The sequence below is a fragment of the Bubalus bubalis genome, chromosome 3, assembly GCF_019923935.1.
Source record: "Bubalus bubalis isolate 160015118507 breed Murrah chromosome 3, NDDB_SH_1, whole genome shotgun sequence".
In the NCBI taxonomy this organism is placed as follows: domain Eukaryota; kingdom Metazoa; phylum Chordata; class Mammalia; order Artiodactyla; family Bovidae; genus Bubalus; species Bubalus bubalis.
The window spans coordinates 157,887,102-157,907,240 of NC_059159.1; positions in this window are offsets into that span (position 1 = coordinate 157,887,102).

Genomic DNA, 20,139 nt, shown 5'->3' on the forward strand with positions numbered 1-20,139 from the left:
TTGGGGGTGAATGGAATCCCTGCCACACAGAGCACTGCCTTTGACCACAGCAGAAATTGCTGTGGAGGGAGGTTCCTAGGTTTTCTTAATCCTCTAACTTTAAATCCTTTTCAGACACAAACTCATTGACCATTTGGCATCATCTTGACTGAACTTTTTATTTACACCATCTGACTCCTTCTCTCCAGATGTGTCATCATGGGTGGCCCCTGCTAATTAGAGCCATTGTGTTTTCTTGTTGCTTCTGTTTTTGGCTGAGTTACTTGCCTGCTCCTGACATTAGAAATATGCTGATCTCCAGTCTTTCTTAAGTCTGACTCCCGCCTTACTGTTTGTATTCATTGTGTCCCAAGATAATTAGTCACTTGCCTTGGTGGATAAGTTCTTACTGTGAGTTTCTCTCAAGAGATATTTGCAGAATCCTCAAAACAAGAAGAGTCAAAGTCCTTTAATTTCACCACTGAATTTTTATTCTACTTCTAGGGGTGGGGTGTGTGTTTTACTTTCTTTATTCCATTTCTTCTGTATCTCCCAGTGCTTAGGGAAGGACCTGGTACATGACTAGCCTCCCTCTAAAAAGTCTGAGCACTCATCTCAGGCACACAGACAGAAGATAAGGGATTCTGAGGTGAACATTGCCCTCACTTCTGTGGGGTCGCGATGAATGGAGCAGATGTTCTCAATAAGTTCTAATGTGAGTAGAAGGAGAAAGCTGACTGAATGAAGAAAGAGAGAGTGAGAGATATCCTGTAACACGTTATTCCTCTAGGCTGGAGAATATCACATGCAAAACTTTTCTAATCATTTTGAAGAATCGACTTGCCAAAGAGTTCAATAAGGTGGTATGAAATCATCATTACTTCCCCTGCACAATTTATCTCCCCATGATTTGTGTTAGTTCAGGTATCTTTTTCCCTCTTGTAAGATCTTCACCATTCACTTGCCTTTTTATACTTATAGGGTTGCTCTTATGTATCTTGTTCCTAAAGCCTCTTCAGCCATTTTTTCCCCTGATTTCCTGGACTCTAGACAAAGAGCATCTTTGAACTCCTGATAGTGTCACCGGATATTTGTTTGTGCACTAGTTGAATTCTTGTGTGGCTTTGAATTCTCTTTCCAGAGAAGTGAGGCTTTATGGCTCTTGCAGATTGACTTAATCTTTCACAGCACGTGAGTGATCCCTTCATTCTAAGGGCCCCATGGTTGATTTGGTAATTTCTATAGATCTGTCTCTCATGGGTTTGCTTTTGTCTGCTCCCTCCTTTTCTGTTACTTCATTATTTTGTGAGATTTTAGTCCACCTTATTTACCATCCCCAACTCGGGCCACTCCTTATTCTTTTCCTCAACTTTATAGAGCTTTCCAGCTCAGCCTCCGAGAGCTTGGGGTTTCATCTCTACATAGTGTATATCATCCCCACCCTTGTAAAATGAAGCATAGACTAGGAATTATGTAATTCCACACTCTATTGGTCATTCATAGTGTTGACTTTATGTCTCTGAAGACCTTGTTCCATGAGAACTCTGGTGTCCTAAAATATGGGAAGCAGAGTTGCTGGTCACCAACTGGAGTGAGAATTTGTCCGCTTTAAGTTCTTCATGCTCGTTATTTTGGCTGGAAAAATGTGTCTTTTAGAATTCTATGCAGAAAGACTGTGTGTATTTTAATTATATGAACTCTATATTTTAATAATAGCATGCTGAGGGTTTTTTAAAATATTTTAGGACAGTTTTATTTTAACAGCTATGAGTTTTTAACCATATTTACAATTTATTATTTTTATTTAACCTATATATTTTTGTTTGAAAACTACAGCTTCTAAATCCACAATTTGGATTCAGATTTAAATATATTCAATTAAGCTAATACATTTTGCCAACTAAGGGCCTATAAAACACTCAGAAAAAAGAACAATTCAAGATATCTTTTAAGCCCCAATGTCCAAAACAGCTTGCTAATTCAGTGTTTAAAACTTTAGCCAGAGTATCAAAATTAAAGAAATAAGAAACAACTGTATGAGAAGTTCTGAAAACCTTAAACTTCCATATTTCCAGTCTCTTCACTGCCTGACTCATCTTTTTTTATTGCTGCTATAGTGCTGTTTCTAATATATAATCCAAATCCAGTAGCTTCCCTGATCAGAAGCTTTCGGTGAACTCATTTAATTTCAGAAATGAAGTCCAAATTCCAAGAATAGACAATGCAAAATGTCCACAATGTGCTTTCAAATTCCCTTATCCTCATATGTTTCCCGTTCCTTCCTCTCTCTCTTCCTCTCCCACTCCCAGCCTTCCTATTTCCCATCCTCACTCCCTTCCTTTTAGAATATTAAACATCTGTAGGATACCAAAGTCATGAAACACAAAAGAGAATGAGTCCTCTGTCAAAGGTCCGTGGTGCCTTCTCCATACTCTCTGTCTTTGCTCTGCTGTGCTCAGAACCACACATGCTGCCTTCTGTCACCTCCATTCCATCTCCACTATCATCTCCCCGTCTAGACTTTCTCAATGCAAACTCCTCTCCTTCCTGAACACTCCACAATCTAGGGTACTCACCTTCTATGTGCTTCCCATTGTTTATTTTTGCGGCATTGATTTTTTTTCCCAATCATGAAAGCAATGCATATTCATTCTCTAAGACTTGGAGAATGGAAGTGTAAAAGGAAAATATGGTCTGCTATACAAGGCATTCACTGAGGCTCTGGATGTCCAGATTCTATTCCTATTTCTGCCACTTAGGAGGTGAGGGATACTGACCATGACATTTATCCACTTGAGACCTCATATTTTTCTTCTCTAAAAGGCAAGATCTGAGCTCCTGATGTGGAAGGCCTATTCTGGTTGCAGAACCCAATGCCTAAAGTACTTGTCTACAAATGTATACTGTGCATCTTGGCTGCTCCTTGAACAGTGATGTGCTCTTCATTGCCACACACCATGCCTGGCCCAGAGTGCATCTTCCTGCCATGTTTGAAAAACAAAGGCACACTCTGAGGGTCTCATTATTCTATCCCCCACTCAACTTTTTAAAATTTTTATTTACTATATAAAATGTGTCCAGCTTATTTAATGGTGAAACATGCTGGACTTGAATTTTATTATTAGATTTAGGGTTTATCATGGGCTTCCCAGGTGGCTCAGTGTGGTAACAAGAACCCTGTGTACTAGACAGCAAAAGAGACACTGATGTATAGAACAGTCTTATGGACTCTGTTGGAGAGGGAGAGGGTGGGAAGATTTGGGAGAATGGCATTGAAACATGTATAATATCATGTATGAAACGAGTTGCCAGTCCAGGTTTGATGCACGATACTGGATGCTTGGGGCTGGTGCACTGGGACGACCGAGAGGGATGGTATAGGGAGGGAGGAGGGAAGAGGGTTCAGGATGGGGAACACATGTATACCTGTGGCAGATTCATTTTGATATATGGCAAAAGTAATACAATATTGTAAAGTTTAAAAATAAAATAAAATTAAAAAAAAAAATAAAGAATCAACCAACACTGGCCAACACAGGAGACACAGGAATTGCAGGTTCGATCCCTGGGTCGGGGTGACCCCCTGAAGTAGGAAACGGCAACCTGCTCTAGTATTCTTGCCTGCAGAAGTCCGTGGATGGAGGAGTCTGGTAGGCTACAGTCCACAGTGCTGCAAAGAGTTGGACACAGCTGAGCTTGCTTGCACTCTTAGTGTTTCCCATCCTATGTCTTTCTGTACTCTTTCCTTTCCTTTTTTCCCTTCTAATTTCAAATGATAGCACCAAGCGAAACATTAAAATTTTATTCACTCAATACCATAAACATTATTTTAAATGATTTGTTCAAAATCATCGCAGACCCATATGATGCACAAGTCTTTATTTAACGGTATCCTCTCTTCTGAAATTTGAAAACAGTTTTCGGTCTAGAACTCTGTGATTTGAAGAACTGGAAAAAAAAAAAAAAAAAAAAAAACCTCTGAGAGTGGCACATTATCATCAGATTTGTTATAGATAACTGGATAAGGGCATAGATTTAGAAATTCTTTTAGTTCTTTAGCGTTTCTGTATATTTTGAAGGGGAAGTTTTTCCAAGACATTATCCTTTTTCCTAAAGGTGATATCCAGGAAGTCTCTCATGTTTTTTCTACATAATTACCCTTTAAAGTAGTCCCTGAGTCATATAAGCAACCTATGTGTGTGCTAAGTCACTCCAGTCATGTCTGTCTTTTTCAGACCCCGTGGGCTGGCTGTAGCCCTCCAGGCTCCTCTCTCCATGGGATTCTCCAGGCAAGAATACTGGAGTGGGTTGCCATTTCCTTCTTCAAGGGATCTTCCTGACCCAGGGATCGAACCTGCATCTCTTACATCTCCTGTATTGGCAGGCAGGTTCTTTATCACTAGCACCACTTGGGAAGCCCCAAGCAACCGATAGATACACTATTGTCTCCATGCTTCCCTCTGTGGGAGGTGGGGTGTGAGGAAGGCCAATCCTGGGACCGCCACTTGGCTGGGTGAAGTTGGGCAAATGGCAACCTCCAGGTGCCTCTGTTTCCATCTCTTTAGACTGAATTGCTGCTCTTTCCACATTGTGGTGAAGATCATATAAGATGGTTTTTTAAGAAAGTTTTGAAAACTACAAAGCCCCATAGAAGGTGGCAGGGGTAATTCTCCTTTAGACCTGTTCCCAGGGTTCATGGGAAAGCTGAGTCCTGCCCCATCTCCTGTAAAATCTCTGTTCTTTGTTGATGATGGGTTGAAGGGAATTGAGAAATTGATTTACTTTATATTTTGCTTTAACCCTGTGGTAATATTAATGTGTAAACAGAACTTCTCCATTGATATATTAATTGCCTTCATCTATTATTTTCTGTTATTGGAAGTATTTCTCTGTGCTCCCTACAGATGTATTAAAACTATTAAATTATAATTCTATACTCATGGTAAGACTCTTAAGTAAACATGTAAATACCCCCATATCATGAAGTCTGTCTTTAACATGCCAGGATAATATCCTGCTGTTATTCCAGAGGCGTGAAACAAAAAATGGACAAACAAAAAATATTTGTTAGAGAGCAAAAAAAAGGATACCACAGGAAATAGATTGCATAAGTCATGATAAATATTCCACCCTCTTATTTGCTCTCTTATACTATAAAAATATATGACATGTAATCCCCCCATCAAAATAGAAGCAAACCAAGGAGAAATTTTGTTATATTCTCTTTCTCCCCATTTTTATTGAGATACGGTTGACATGTAACAATATATTATTTTAAGATATGCCACATAATGACTTGACATATCAGTCTATTACACAATGATTGCCACAATAAGGTAAGTTAACACTAGTCACCTCCCATAGTTATAAATATTATTTTGCTTGTGATGAGAGCTTTTAAAATCTATTCTCTTCACAATTTTCAAATATACAGTCCAGTACTGTTAACTGGAGCCATGTTAGCTTCTGAACTGGCCTACCAATATCTTGTTTATATTATGCCACCTGTTCCCTTCCAACTATTTTTTTAAGCAGAAGCTTCTGAGGCAAAACAGCTGTCTTTTGGCTAATATAGCAGATCCTTGCCATAAACTCTGTGTTTTGAAATTGCAGTTTGCTTAGGTCAAACAGGCTGATATGTTTGAATTACTGAATTTTTATTAGATTTTAAAATATATGTATAAGAGTTCACATAAGTGTTTTTGCATAGGTATTATCCTGTTTATTTTCACAGAATGGGATTCCAAAACCAAGCTCCAGAGAGGTCAAGCAATTTGCTCAAGGTTATGTAACTGTTAGAGAATTGAGTTGTAACTTGTCTCACGTCCAAAATTCCACACTTCTTCTTCATGACACTCCTAATCATTTTTCCCCATCTCTTAGCAGTAGCAACTTTTCTCTCATCAATACTCCTGTAATTCTTCTTCCTGGACCATGCTCCTTCTCACTTGGAAGGATGGAGTTCTATCGGTGATTTGGTGGAATGTCATGCCACCTGGGTATGCAGAGCACTCTTTCACAGAAAACAAAACAGCGGCTATTTATTTAAATTTGTTCCATTGAGGCTGTTTTCACCAGCTAGGTTTCAGAGTTCCCTGCTTCTTTCCTTGCACAAGGAGCTCATCTTTGGGAATGATGGTGTCCTTCATCAGGCTTCACAGGAAACAAAAGGTGTTTCAAATCTCATTACCTGACAGATCCAGGCCTTCTCAGAGAAAGAGAACAGAGGCAATTTATGTGGAAGGAAAACATGAGTCAGTCAGCTCTCTGACTAAAAGATGCTGCTGCTACTGCTAAGTCGCTTCAGTCGTGTCCAACTCTGTGTGACCCCATAGACGGCAGCCCACCAGGCTCCTCTGTCCATGGGATTCTCCAGGCAAGAACACTGGAGTGGGTTGCCATTTCCTCCTCCAATGCATGAAAGTGAAAAGTGAAAGTGAAGTCGCTCAGTCGTGTCTGACTCTTCGCAACCCCATGGACTGCAGCCTACCAGGCTCCTCCATCCATGGGATTTTCCAGGCAAGAGTACTGGAGTGGGGTGCCATTGCCTTCTCCAACAATGCCTCTAACATTGCCTTCTCCGACTAAAAGATGAGAGGATGCTAAACCATAAATCCCAGGTAGACCTGATTCTTCTCTGTTCAGAGGCTGCCTCCTGACTCTGTAGTGGGCACAAAACTTTATGGAGGGCAACTGTAGCAGGCCATTTCTACTGGATACGGTGGGCACTTTTCTTTCAGGTCTTTTTTGACGATGTGGTCCCAAAGTGGGTTAAAGCAGAAGACACACAACTTTCTGAACCCTCTCATGACTCTACCATGAGTGCAAGCTTGTCCTGGTTTCTACCTTTCCAGACAATCGAATAGCTATGATTTTGTGGGAATCAGTGCGGTATCAACATGGCATCTAAAAGATAGACACAACAAATATATATAGCTCTGTATGAGGGACTATATCTAAATGTCCGTGAGATTAAATGATTATGTAGTAAGCTTTAGCCATGGGTCAGACACTAAGCTGTGTACTCTTTTATTTATTTATTTATTTTTTTACTCATGGTCTTTCCTTTAATTGACACAGTCACTCTTCTAAGAGGTGGGTAGAATAAAGACTAACCTAGATCTGGTTTAACTCAAACCAGAACTGAACTGCTTTATTGCCATCTGTAATTTAGCCTCCTAATCAGCCTGAACCAGTTCCTGTGTGAACCAGTTTTAAAGACGACAGATTGTCATGGAACATTTTTCACTGGCAGACCTGCTAATCTCTCTTGGCTTTATATGAGCTGTCAGCTAAAGAATGGAGGGTCATTTGCTCATTTCTTCCTCAGGCTGGAATAGTCTGTGTATCTGAAAAATAACTAGCCACCTGAAACAACATGGTGGGCTAGATAAAAAGAGCAGACCATTTGGAGTCCGACAGACCCGGGTTGGAGCCCCAGCCATACCTCATCATCGCCGCGTTGCACTGAGCAATGTTACCTTACTCCTCAGGGTTCAGTTTACTTATCTGTAACGTGAAGGTGAGGAAACCTATCTCACTGAGTTGTTATGGGAGTTAAATCAGATAATGTGTGGGATTGTGTGTGTGTGTGTGTGTGTGTGTGTGTGTGTATGTGAGTACATGATTTGCCCTTTGTCTTTATTCCAGGTGTATGCAAATAATAATGATATTGGTGAATCTAAAAGATACCAGCCAAAATTTCAGGAATACTGGTTTTCATATTTAGGAAATGAATATAATTTTTAAATGTATTTTTTATTGAACTATAGTTGAGTTACAGTGTTGCATTAATTACTGCTGTACAGCAAGGTGACTCAGGTGTGTATACAAACACACACACACACACATTCAGGTATACAAATATATATATATATATATATACTTTTCCATTATGGTTTATCACAGGATAGTATACAGTTCCCTGTGCTATACAGTAGGACTTTGTTGTTTATCCATTCAATATATACCAGTTTGCATCTGCTGATCCCAAATTCTCAGTCCAACCCTCTCTGACCCACCCTCCCCCATGACAATGACCAGTCTCTTCTCTGAGTCCCTGATTGTGTTTCATAGACAAATTCATTTGTGTCATATTTTAGATTCCACATATAAATGATATCATGTGGTATGTGTCTTTCTCTTTCTGACTAAGTTCACTTAGTATGATCATCTCTAGTTGCAAGGATAATGTTTGTTAAGGGCAATGGAGATACTGGATGGCCAGCAAGAGGGAGAAGACAAGAAATGAAGAGGAAAGCTCTGTGAGACATGGCCCATTGTACCACACACGTAATATCAGAGTACACAGAAGACCGGTGAAAGGGTCAGTGGTCAAGAAGTTTTCTGATATTACAACCCCTAATTAAAGGTTCTGTTGAGGGGAAAACACTCCCTATGACCGAAGACAATAGCTTTTCCAAGATGGCCTCGTTAAATGTTTAATTGGGTGAAAATATTTTGTGGGTTTCCACACGTGGCCAGGAACCTTAATTCAGAATTTTATTCTTTCTCTACGTACCCTTCTTACTGAAAAGAGACAAAGACTCGAGGCTTGCTAGACAATCTATCCGCTTGCTCTGTCAGGGAACACCGACCGATGATTGTGGTTCAAGTATTTTCTTGCTTTGATGTGTCTCTCTTAGGACAACCTCTCCTGCCCTCCCTGAGAGGGTGGTGGGAACAGTGAGTGAAATGATTTACCAGGAAGATAAGTGAGGGAGGCTTCAGGTGATCAATGAGGTCTGTGAAGTCGGAGGTCACTAAAAGGTCAGACTGGAAGGCTGCATTCCAGAAAGCTACTATGGGGTGAATTGGGCTGTTCTTGTTTCACCCCAGAGGTGATTGTCCCCCCAGATGCATTGCCTACAGTATTTCAGGTTGTCTTGATTATATACAAACTCACATATATTGTGCTCTCTCCTCTGGGTGGCCCTGGCCTAGTTAAGTCCCATGGGGGATGCAGAGGAAGTAAGAGATGTGGTCTCTGTTCTCAAGAACCTTATTTAGCTAAAATGAGAGGATGGAAAATTTAAGAAATAATATCAGATGTATTCAGTCTGCTCTTGATCCTGAATACCAGTGGAATAGGAAACCAGATTCTCTGTTCTGCCAGGTGCTGATAACTGATGAAATATTGATCAAACCACCTCAAAATGTAGAGAAAATAAGAACAATATTTTAGCATCAGTATAGAGGTATGTGTTATAGAACATATATAATCGGATCATTATACTATATATATGGGCTTCCCTGGTGGCTCAGTTGGTAAAGAATCTGCCTGCACTGTAGGAGACCCAGGTTGAGTCCTTAGGTCAGGAAGATCCCGGGGAAAAGGAAATAGCAACCCACTCTAGTATTCTTGCCTTGGAGAATCCCATGGACTGAGGAGCCTGGCAGGCTATAGTCTATGGGGTCACAGAGTCAGACATGAATGAGTCACTAAGCCTATACATATATATATATATAAATTTATATAGTTTATGTAAATTTTATATAAATTATTTATATAAATTTATAAATATGCATAAACATATATATATATATAAATCCATCCAACTATCTTTCCTTCTGACAGTTCTTTATTTTGATCTATTACTTGTCTTTTAGTGTTTTTCTTTTTTTTTTATTTTCTGAAATGTTCATGAAACCATAAAGCCATTGTTTCTTCTGGTTCCATACTTGGAAAAAATAAGTGTGTGGGTTGCCCAAATTTTTGCTTTTTAAACAATGCTTATGGTCCCTGAAAGTCACTGGTTTAAAGCAGGAAGAGGGGGAAGTATGTCAGTGGCAGTGAGAGAAGACTTCCTGGGGGAAGGAGGAGCCAGCTGATGAAGCAGGTGTGTGATGGAAACAGGTGGATGACACACTTAGGTTAGGTAAAGCCAGGAAAGGAAGCTGGATTTCACACAGGATGGAATAAGGAGCCATTCATTGTCTTCAACTAGAAAGTGACATGATGAGAACTGTATTTAGGAAGGTGAGTTTGTCATCATGACAGAAGATGAATTAGAGGAGTGTGAAATTAGTCATTTATTTTTAAGAAAAATCACTTAGAGAAATTCCACGCAGAGTTCCCAAAAGAAATTTTCAACTGAAAGATTCGTCTAAGAGGAGGAGAATCAAGGAGTGTGGCACTTGAAATTAATCCATAGATTTCTAGGTGTCTGCTGCTTGTAGAGAGAGACAAGAGGTGAAAGGTTTGATCTTTCCTTTCTTTGGCTGGGACTGCAGCACCAAGTGTGGCTCTGGCGTGTGTTCATCTTGCCTTATTTATCTCTTCGCAGTGGTGCAACCTTGAGAAGTTTAAGCTTCACTTTTCTCCTATGAAATATCTGAGACACAGTGTTACCTACATCCATTATTAGGCCATTGCAAAGATTAAAAGTGATACTCAGGTAATATGCTCATCGGAGTGTATGATCCAGAGCAGGTTCTGAATAAGCAAAGTTACCCTTTGCATCTATGTCTTCTTTGGCAAGATACTTACTCTCTCTGAGCCCTAGTTGACTCAAATGTGAAAGAGGGGTGAATCAGAACTGCCAGGAACAGTTACTGTGAAAATTACTACTAGCAGTAATGGATGTAAAGGTACTTTAAAAATCATGATTTGCTGTATAGAAGCTCAATTTTATGATGATAGTTGTTCATAATAACTAGTGTCATATAAAAGCCATGTGTCCAGAACCTGAACTAAAATAAGGTTCTTTCACATTTAAATGTTCTGTTGGATTTACCAGAGAGGTGAACATCTATGCAGTGTTCTTAAGCTTAGGGCATAGGCCTGGGCAGTCAGTGCTAGGTTGGCAGAGCAGAGGTGACAGGTTAGGGGGACCCCAGACTATGTCATGAAAGTTTTTAGGTTATCCAGATGTCTAGATAGCCAGGCTGCTCTAGTGCAGCCTGAAGTTTTGTCCTGAGCCCATTAAAGGAATTCAATAACCTGTCTTCTGATTAATAATTCATGTCATGTCCATTTGTCAATCAGCGAACAATCCTCAAGCATTTACTGAGTGCCATGTCCAGTGCCAGGTGTTGTGAGTACAGGGAAGAATCATTCAGCGTTACTACGTGGAAGTGCTTATACTCTGGAAAATAAACCTGTAAGCAACCCCAGTAAGCGATGATCAACCAGTAACAATCACTAATCAAGTACCATAACTACATAATGCCACAATCCCCACAGCCGCTTCACTAAAAATAAAGAAAATACCAGAATCACTTGTATCATAAATCATCCAATCCCCTAAACCATTAAACACAATCTCCACTTTCTCATCCTCTAAAATATCAAAAACCATTGACAGTTCTATTATTAAACCTAAAAGAAATACTCCTAATACAGTCTTATTAGAGACTACAACTTCAAGATATTGCCCTGTAGCCAGAGCTTTTGTATAACCAAACACCACTGAAATCCCCCCTAAATAAATAAAAACACTATTAAACCTAAAAATGACCCTAAAAAATCTAAAAATTCAACACAAGTCCACAACCAAGACCACCACTTGCGGATCAACTCAGGCCTACCGTAAATAGGTGAAGGTTTTGAGGAAAAACTCATAAAACCAATTACAAAAATAGTACTTAAATACAATGTATGTTACCATTATTCTTATATGGACTCTAACAATGGCTAAGGACATGAAAAATCATAGCTTCTGGGTGGTTCAAGCCCCCACACTGAGCACTGTGTAGTATAATGGACACAGCTCAGGGCACTGTGGATTGGCTTATACACCTAAATATACTCTAAGTATAGCAGTTATATACACATACTATACTTGCTTTGTTGTTCAGTCACTAAGTCCTGTCTGACTCTTTGCCACCCCATGGACTGCAGCACGACAGGCTTCCCTGTCCTTCACTATCTCCCAGAGTTTGCTCAAACTCACGTCCATTGAATTGGCAATGCCCTCCAACCATCTCATCCTCTGTCATCCCTTTCTCCTCCTGCCTTCAATCCTTCCCAGCATCAGGGTCTTTTCCGTGAGTTGGCTCTTTATATCAGGTGGCCAAAGTAATGGAGCATCAGTCCTTCCAATGAATATTCAGTGTTGATTTCCTTTAGGATTGATTGGTTTTATCTCCTTGCAGTCCAAGGCACTCTCAAGAATCTTCTTCAGCACCACAGTTCAAATGCATCAGTTCTTCAGTGCTCAGCCTTCTTTATGGTCCGACTCTCACATCTGTACATAAACAATGGAGAAAACATAGCTTTGACTATATAGACCTTTGTTGGCAAAGTGATGTCTCTGCTTTTTAATACTTTGTCTAGGTTTGTCATAGTTTTTCTTCCAAGGAGCAAGTGTCTTTTAACTTCATGGCTGCAGTGACTGTCTGCAGTGATTTTGAAGCCACCCCCCACCGCCCCCAAAAAATCTGTCAGTGCTTCCACTTTTTCCCCTTCCATTTGTCATGAAGTGATGGGACTGGATGCCATGATCTGAATTTTTTGAATGATGAGTTTAAGGCTAGTTTTTTCACTCTTCTATTTCACCCTCATCAAGAAGCTCTTTGGTTCCTCTTCACTTTCTGCCATTAGGCTGATATCATCTGCATATCTGAGGTTATTGATATTGAGAGAGTCAGTTCCCAGGCAAGTTGATAGGGAGTCTAGGGGTCCCCAAGGAGAGAGGGGTCTGGAATTCTCAAGGAGGAAGAAAGGACAAACTTTTTTGTCTTTCTCTACATTCCTTAGGATTATATAACAATAATGTATCCTGCCTAAGGACAGTCTTTGGATTCAACCTTTTGTTATCTTAAAATGTTAATTATGGGAGTAGACCTGGTCTTTACAAGGATGTATCTTGCCTGAGGACAGTGTTACCTTAAGATGTAAATTATGGGAGTGGGTCTGATGAGGTCTTTGCAACCTCCAGACATTCTTTGGCATATATAACTTCATTGTTAACACTAGCAAGCGGGTACTCTTTCTGCCCCCTTCTGATGCCTATGTCAGAAGCTTTCTCTATCTCCTTTATACTTTAATAAAACTTTATTACACAAAAGCTCTGAGCGATCAAGCCTCGTCTCTGGCCCCGGATTGAATTCTTCTCCTCCGGGGGCCAAGAATCCCGGTGTATTCACGTGATTCAACAACAACCTTTCAATATTTCTCTCTGCAATCTTGTTTCCAGCTGGAGCATCATCCAGCCCAGCATTTCACATTATGCACCCTACATATAAGTTAAATAAGGGTGACGTATATAGCCTTGATGTACTCCTTTCCCAATTTTGAACCAGTCCGTTGTTCCATATCCATATCTAACTATTGATTCCTAAATACAAGTTTCTCAGGAGGCAGGTAAATTAGTCTGGTATTACCATCTCTTTAAGAATTTTATACAGTTTCTTGTAATCCACACAAAGACTTTAGCATAGTCAATGAAGTAGAAGTAGATGTTTTTCTGGAATTCTCTTGCTTTTCTATGAGCCAACAAATGTTGGCAATTTGATCTCTGGTTCCTCTGCCTTTCAAAAAGAATCAATGTCTGGTCAAGAGTAAGCTCTCAATAGATAGCAGCTGTTTTTTATGAAAGAGAAGAGGGTAGAGCATGCACCCACAGGGCAAGGTCTCCTCCAGGTGACCATACTTCCATTTAGATGTTATCGATAGATGAAGGAAGGAGGATCAGAACAAGACTGTGATTAGTGGAAATGAACTTTTGTTGTTTTTCATCAGCAAACTCTGGGATATATCTTTTCACATATGTCATTTCTGTAATTCCTATAATAACCCAAAAGGGGGAATATTATACTCCCGTTGTCAAGATGAAAATGCTGAGGCTCTGAGAATCTAAAATTTCCTGCTCAAGGAATACAACTAATCAGAAGTAGGCTGGAATCTGAAACCAAGTGTTTTCCTTCTTACCATGTAAGGTGAAAATGACCCATAGATTTTCTCCTCCCATTCTCAGTAGAGTCTAGATATTTAAATTTTTAGTTTATTATTTGTCACTGCTAACACTCATGCAGGCTGAAGACATTTATCAAATGTCTTATTATTTTGACCAAAGAATATATCCAGATGGCCTTTGATTCTAAAAATAATGCCATATAAATCACCTATCTATGAATTAAGACAAATTCCTTTGGGAATTTGTTTCCATAGTGATATGCCATTTTATACAATTACTAACACTATGACAGATATTGTAGTCAATATGCGAGGAAGTGAGGACAGAAATTAATATTTCTTGAACACCTAGCACTTTCCATGAATGGTATATATTGTACATTATTCCATTTACTCCTCAAGGGGGTTCCTTTATTCAATAAGGGGTATTGAATGGGTGCCACATCTGTTTCAAGGATTCTAGGTGTTGAGGGTACAGAATCAAACAAGACAGATAAGACTCATGCTTTTGTAGAAATTAACATTCTTGATAGTTATAAACAATCTGTAGAATATATATGCCAGATGGAGAGAAATGCAATGGGAAAAAAAAAGCATAGAAATAGGAGTGTTGGTAGGATAATGGGCATTTGTCTCAAACCAGTAGGAAGGGTCTCACTGAGGCAGAGACTTTGAGTACAGACATAAAGGAGATGAGAGAGTGAGGCTGGCTGACATTTGGGGAAGAGTATTTCTTGCAGAAATAGTAAGTTCAAAGGCTCCAAGGTAGGAATATGGCTACTGTTTTTGAAGACCAATGGGGCAGAGTAACTGGAGTAGAGTGAATAAGCAAGAGACTGGTTGGAGATGAGATTAAAGAGATTATAAGGGCCTGAACGTATAGGGCCTTGTGGACCATTGTAAAGATGTTGGCTTTTATTCTGAGTGGATGGAAGTCACCAGAGGGTTGTAAGAAGTGTGACATGATCTGACTTGTGTTTGAAAAAAATCTCTGACTACTAAGAGCATAGAGATGGGGTACAAGCCTTTTGCAGTAATCCAGGTAAGTAAGATAGGATGCTTAGACTTGACTGGTGGCAAAGAGACAAAAATAGTTGGATTTGTGATGTATTGAAAGGTAGAGCAGAAAGCATTTGAAGATGGATAGGATAAGGATTCCCTGGTAGTTCAGATGGTAAAGAATCTTCCTCCAATGCAGGAGACCTGAGTTTGATCCTCTGGTCGGGAAGATCCCCTGGAGAAGGAAATGGCAACACACTCCGATATTCTTGCCTGGAGAATTCCATGGACAGAGAGCCTGGTGGGCTATAGTCCATGGAATCACAAAGAGTCAGACACGACTGAGTGACTAACAGTTTCACTTCAGGATAAGGATTAGGGCTTCCCAGGTGGCTCAGTTGGTAAAATAAGCCACTTGCCGATGCAGGAAACACAGGAGAAGTGGGTTCAATCCCCTGTTCTGGAAGATCACCTGGAGAAGGAAATGACAACCCACTCCAGTATCCTTTCCTGGAAAATCCCATGGACAGAGGAGCCTGGTGGGCTACCGTCCTTAGGGTCATGAAGAGCTAGACATGACTGAGCACAGAGCACAGGATGAGGATTATTAGAAAAAGAGGAGCCAAGGATAACTTGAAGGCTTTTGGAACTGGAACTGGAAGAACAGGCTTGTCTTTAAAGGCAGCAGAGATGACTACCCTGGAGGAGGTGCTAATTAGCATCTTGCTGCACCCATACATCGAGGCTTTCCCCCACAGGACCCTGCCTCTTTCCAACTGTGCAAAATCTACAAAATGATGAAATCTTTGCTCAAGTTCATAAGTGGGTATGGTGTGAATGAAAGACTCACCAAGGGCCCTGAAAAGGACTCTGTTTTCCCCCTTCAGACCAATTAAGAATCAAATTCTTGTGAAATTAGAGTGCTCTAGTAAACGCAAGCTAAACTCTTGGTCATTTTGTTGATTATGGAAAATGGGGTTTTTCTGGAAACTTTTCCATATGTTTCCACTGCTTTTCTCTATCCAAGAGATGGACCTAGGTGCCAAATTATTTCTTTTTCTCCAAATTATATCTTCTTGGATAACTTCTCTGCTGGATGTGGACCCACCATAGTAGTTATTCATGGCTGCTCTTTAGACTAAACAGCATCAGCCAGAGGAAAATGAATAACAAAAACTGTAACCAGTTCATAAGACTCACAAATGGATAATTTTAATGAAATAATGAAATACGACACCCTGACAAGCATGGATTTCTCTCAGCCTTCTAGGAAGAGGATGCTTATGTAGTTGGCCACCTCTGGGCCCCAGAGTAGCCAAGGCAAGGCGTGAACCTCCCAAACCAGATGTCTCTCTATCCCTCTGCCTGCAAAGGTTTTCTAATTTGGAGTTTTACAACAGACAACAAAGGGATTAGTTGAATGTGATTAAATCCCCACCCCGAATGAGAACTATATAGTCAATTCACAGACGACTCTGTTCAGTTCAGTTGCTCAGTCATGTTCAACTCTTTTGAGACCCCATGGACTGCAGCACACTAGGCTTCCGCATCCATTGCCAGCTCCCAGAGTTTACTCAAACTCATGTCCATTGAGTCAGTGATGCCATCCATCCATCTCATCCTCTGTCGATACGTTGTTGTTGTTTAGTCGCTAAACTGTGTCTGACTCTTTTGCAAGTCCATGGACTGCAGCCCACCAGGCCCCTCTGTCCATGGGATTTCTCAGGCAAGAATACTGGAGTGGGTTGCCATTTCCCTCTCCAGGGGCTCCTCCCAATGCAAAGATTGAACCCAAGTCTCCTGTATTGGCAGGAGGATTTTTTACCACTGAACCAGTAAATAACACAGTGATCACTGGTATTGACTCCCAAATTTCTTTCTCCAAGTAACAAGTGAAAATATGAAGCCAGTGTAGCTGGTATAACTTTATTCATGTTGGCATATTCATTCATTCCTTGATTCATTTGACTAACATTTTAGCAAAAGTCATGTCCCAGGCATTGTGCCAAAAGTCACTAATCATGTGAAGGGTCAGAGAGGAAGGCACATATGCCGACAGTATTCCAGGCACTGGATTAGGCTCTACAGATACAGCAGTGACAAGACAGATTAAAGCCATTGTGAAATTTAAATAGGGAAATATACAGATGTATTAGAAATCCTATTTCAAAGAATGGAATTATATAGACCAAAAGAAAAGTGGTAGTTAAATAGAGGCCAAATGCAGGGTTGAGGTATTTTAGAAAGAGTAGTTAGGACAGGGATATAGTGATGAGAAGGGAAAATGTGCCAGAAAGAAGGAAGACAAATGTACAGGCAGTTGAGGTAGGAAGGTATGGCAAGAGAAGGAAAGGAACAGAGAGAAGGCTAGTGTGGCTACAGCTTATTAGCAAATGAGGATACTAGTGCAAGGAAATGAGGTCAAAGACAGAGGAAGAAGCCAGATCACTGGGGCTTTGCAGGTCATGATTAAGGAGTTTGGTTTTTATTCTAAGTACAATTAGAAGCTATTGGAGGGTTTTATGTAAGAGTTTGATATAACCTAATGAATGATTTAATTTAACTCTGTGCAGGGCAGAGAAGGGACAGGAGAGGCCAAGGTGCAAACAAGGAGACAGGTAGACGACCATTGCAAATGGAAGATGGAGGCCAGGACTGGTGTGCAGCAGGGGCGATCATGGAGTGGTCAGACTCAAGATGTACTGGAGAGGAGAGTAAGAGAAATGAAGGTCCAGCGATGGCCCCTAGGTTTGAGCTGAGCCATTAAGTTATATAGGTGAGCCTGGAGGAGATTATGAATCAAGAGTGCTTTTAGGAACTTAAGTTTGAGATGGTAATTAAATATCCATGTCTGAAGCTCAGGGGAGAGGCTAGCGTAGGAGGCAGAGCTATAAGAGGTAGTGAATGCACTTGATATCTAAATGTTGTGAATGATTTGCTCAGAAATAGGTTTAGATATAGAAAAAGGCTGAAGACTGAGCTCTGAGGCATTTCCACATGCATACTAGAGGCTGCTGCTGCTGCTAAGTCGCTTCAGTCGTGTCTGACTCTGCGCGACCCCATAGACGGCAGCCCACCAGGCTCCCCTGTCCCTGGGATTTTCCAGGCAAGAACACTGGAGTGTGTTGCCATTTCCTTCTCCAGTGCATGAAAGTGAAAAGAGAAAGTGAAGTCGCTCAGTCATGTCCGACTCTTAGCGACCCCATGGACTGCAGCCTACCAGGCTCCTCCGTCCATGGGATTTTCCAGGCAAGAGTACTGGAGTGGGGTGCCATTGCCTTCTCCAATACTGGAGGAAGTGAGGAGCAACTTGCAGAAGAAACTGAGCAGCACCAGTCAGAGGGAAAATGAAAGACTGATGTTACGGGAGCCAGGAGAAGAAGGGATATCTGAAATGGGAAGTGGTCAATTTTTCCAAAGCCTGCAAATTTACAGAAAATAGTCATGGATATTGACTGCTGAATGTGTCAAAGTAGAATCATTGGTTATCTTGAATGTGGCCATTTTTCTGGTGGTATGTATATGAAAACACAAATAGTCATTCTGGAAATTCATTCTAAGGAAAGCAGTACAGAATTTGGAATTCAAAGTTTAAGAGTCAGTAATGGAGAAGTGCATTAGTTGGAGAAGCGCATTTCAGCACAGAGCTTGGTTTAGTTAGAGGATAAGTGTTAGAGAAATATCACTGTGTAAGGAGAGCTATGGTCATAGCAAACCATATGACACAGTGGTCATAGCAAACACCCTCTTCCAACAACACAAGAGAAGACTTCACACACGGACATCACCAGATGGTCAATACTGAAATCAGATTGATTACATTTTTTGCAGACAAAGATGGAGAAGCTCTAAACAGTCAGCAAAAACAAGACTGGGAGCTGACTGTGGCTCAGATCATGAACTCCTTATTGCCAAATTCAGACTTAAAGTGAAGGAAGTAGGGAAAACCACTAGACCATTCAGGTATGACCTAAATCAAATCCCTTATGATTATACAGTGGAACTGAGAAATAGATTCAAGGGATTAGATCTGAAAGAGTGCCTGAAGAAGTAAGGACAGAGGTTTGTGACATTGTACAGGAGCCAGTAATCAAGACCATCCCCAAGAAAAAGAAATGTAAAAAGAAAAAATGGTTGTCTGAGGAGGCCTTAAAAATAGCTGAGAAAAGAAGAGAAGTGAAAGGCAAAGGAGAAAAGGAAATATATACCCATTTGAATGCAGAGTTCCAAAGAATAGCAAGGAGAGATAAGAAAGCCCTACTCAGCGATCAAAGCAAAGAAATAGAGGAAAACAACAGAATGGGAAAGACTAGAGATCTCTTCAAGAAAATCAGAGATACCAAGGGAAATGTTCATGCAAAGATGGACATAATAAAGGACAGAAATGGTATGGACTTAACAGAAAAAGAAGATATTAAGAAAAGGTGGCAAGAATACACAGAAGAACTATACAAAAAATATCTTCATGACCCAGATAACCATGATGGTGTGATCACTCACCTAGAGCCAGACTGGAATGCAAAATTAAGTGGGCCTTAGGAAGCATCACTATGAACAAAGCAAGTGGAGGTGGTGGAATTCTAGTTGAGCTATTTCAAATCCTAAAAGATGATGGTGTGAAAGTGCTGCACTCAATATGCCAGAAAATTTGGAAAACTCAGCAGTGGCCACAGGACTGGAAAAGGTCAGTTTTCATTCCAATCCCAAAGAAAGGCAATGCCAAAGAATGCTCAAACTACAGCACAATTTCACTTATCTCACATGCTAGAAAAATAATGGTCAAAATCCTCCAAGCCAGCTTTAACAGTACGTGAACCATGAACTTCCAAATGTTTAGGCTGGATTTAGAAAAGACAGAGGAACCAGAGATCAAATTGCCAACATCCACTGGATTATCGAAAAAGGAAGAGAATTCCAGAAAAGCATCTACTTCTACTTTACTGACTATGCCAAAGCCTTTGACTGTGTGGATAACAACAAACTGTAGAAAATTCTTCAAGAGATGGGAACACCAGACCACCTAACCTGTCTCCTGAGAAATCTACATTCAGGTCAGGAAGCAACAGTTAGAACTGGACATGGAACAACAGACTGGCTCCAAATTGCAAAAGAAGTACATCAAGGCTTATATTATCACCCTGCTTATTTAACTTATATGCAGAGTGTGTCATGAGAAATGCTGAACTGGACTGGATGAAGCACAAGCTGGAATCAAGATTGCTGGGAGAAATATCAATAACCTCAGATACACAGATGACACCATCCTTATGGCAGAAGTGAAGAAGAACTAAGGAGCCTCTTGA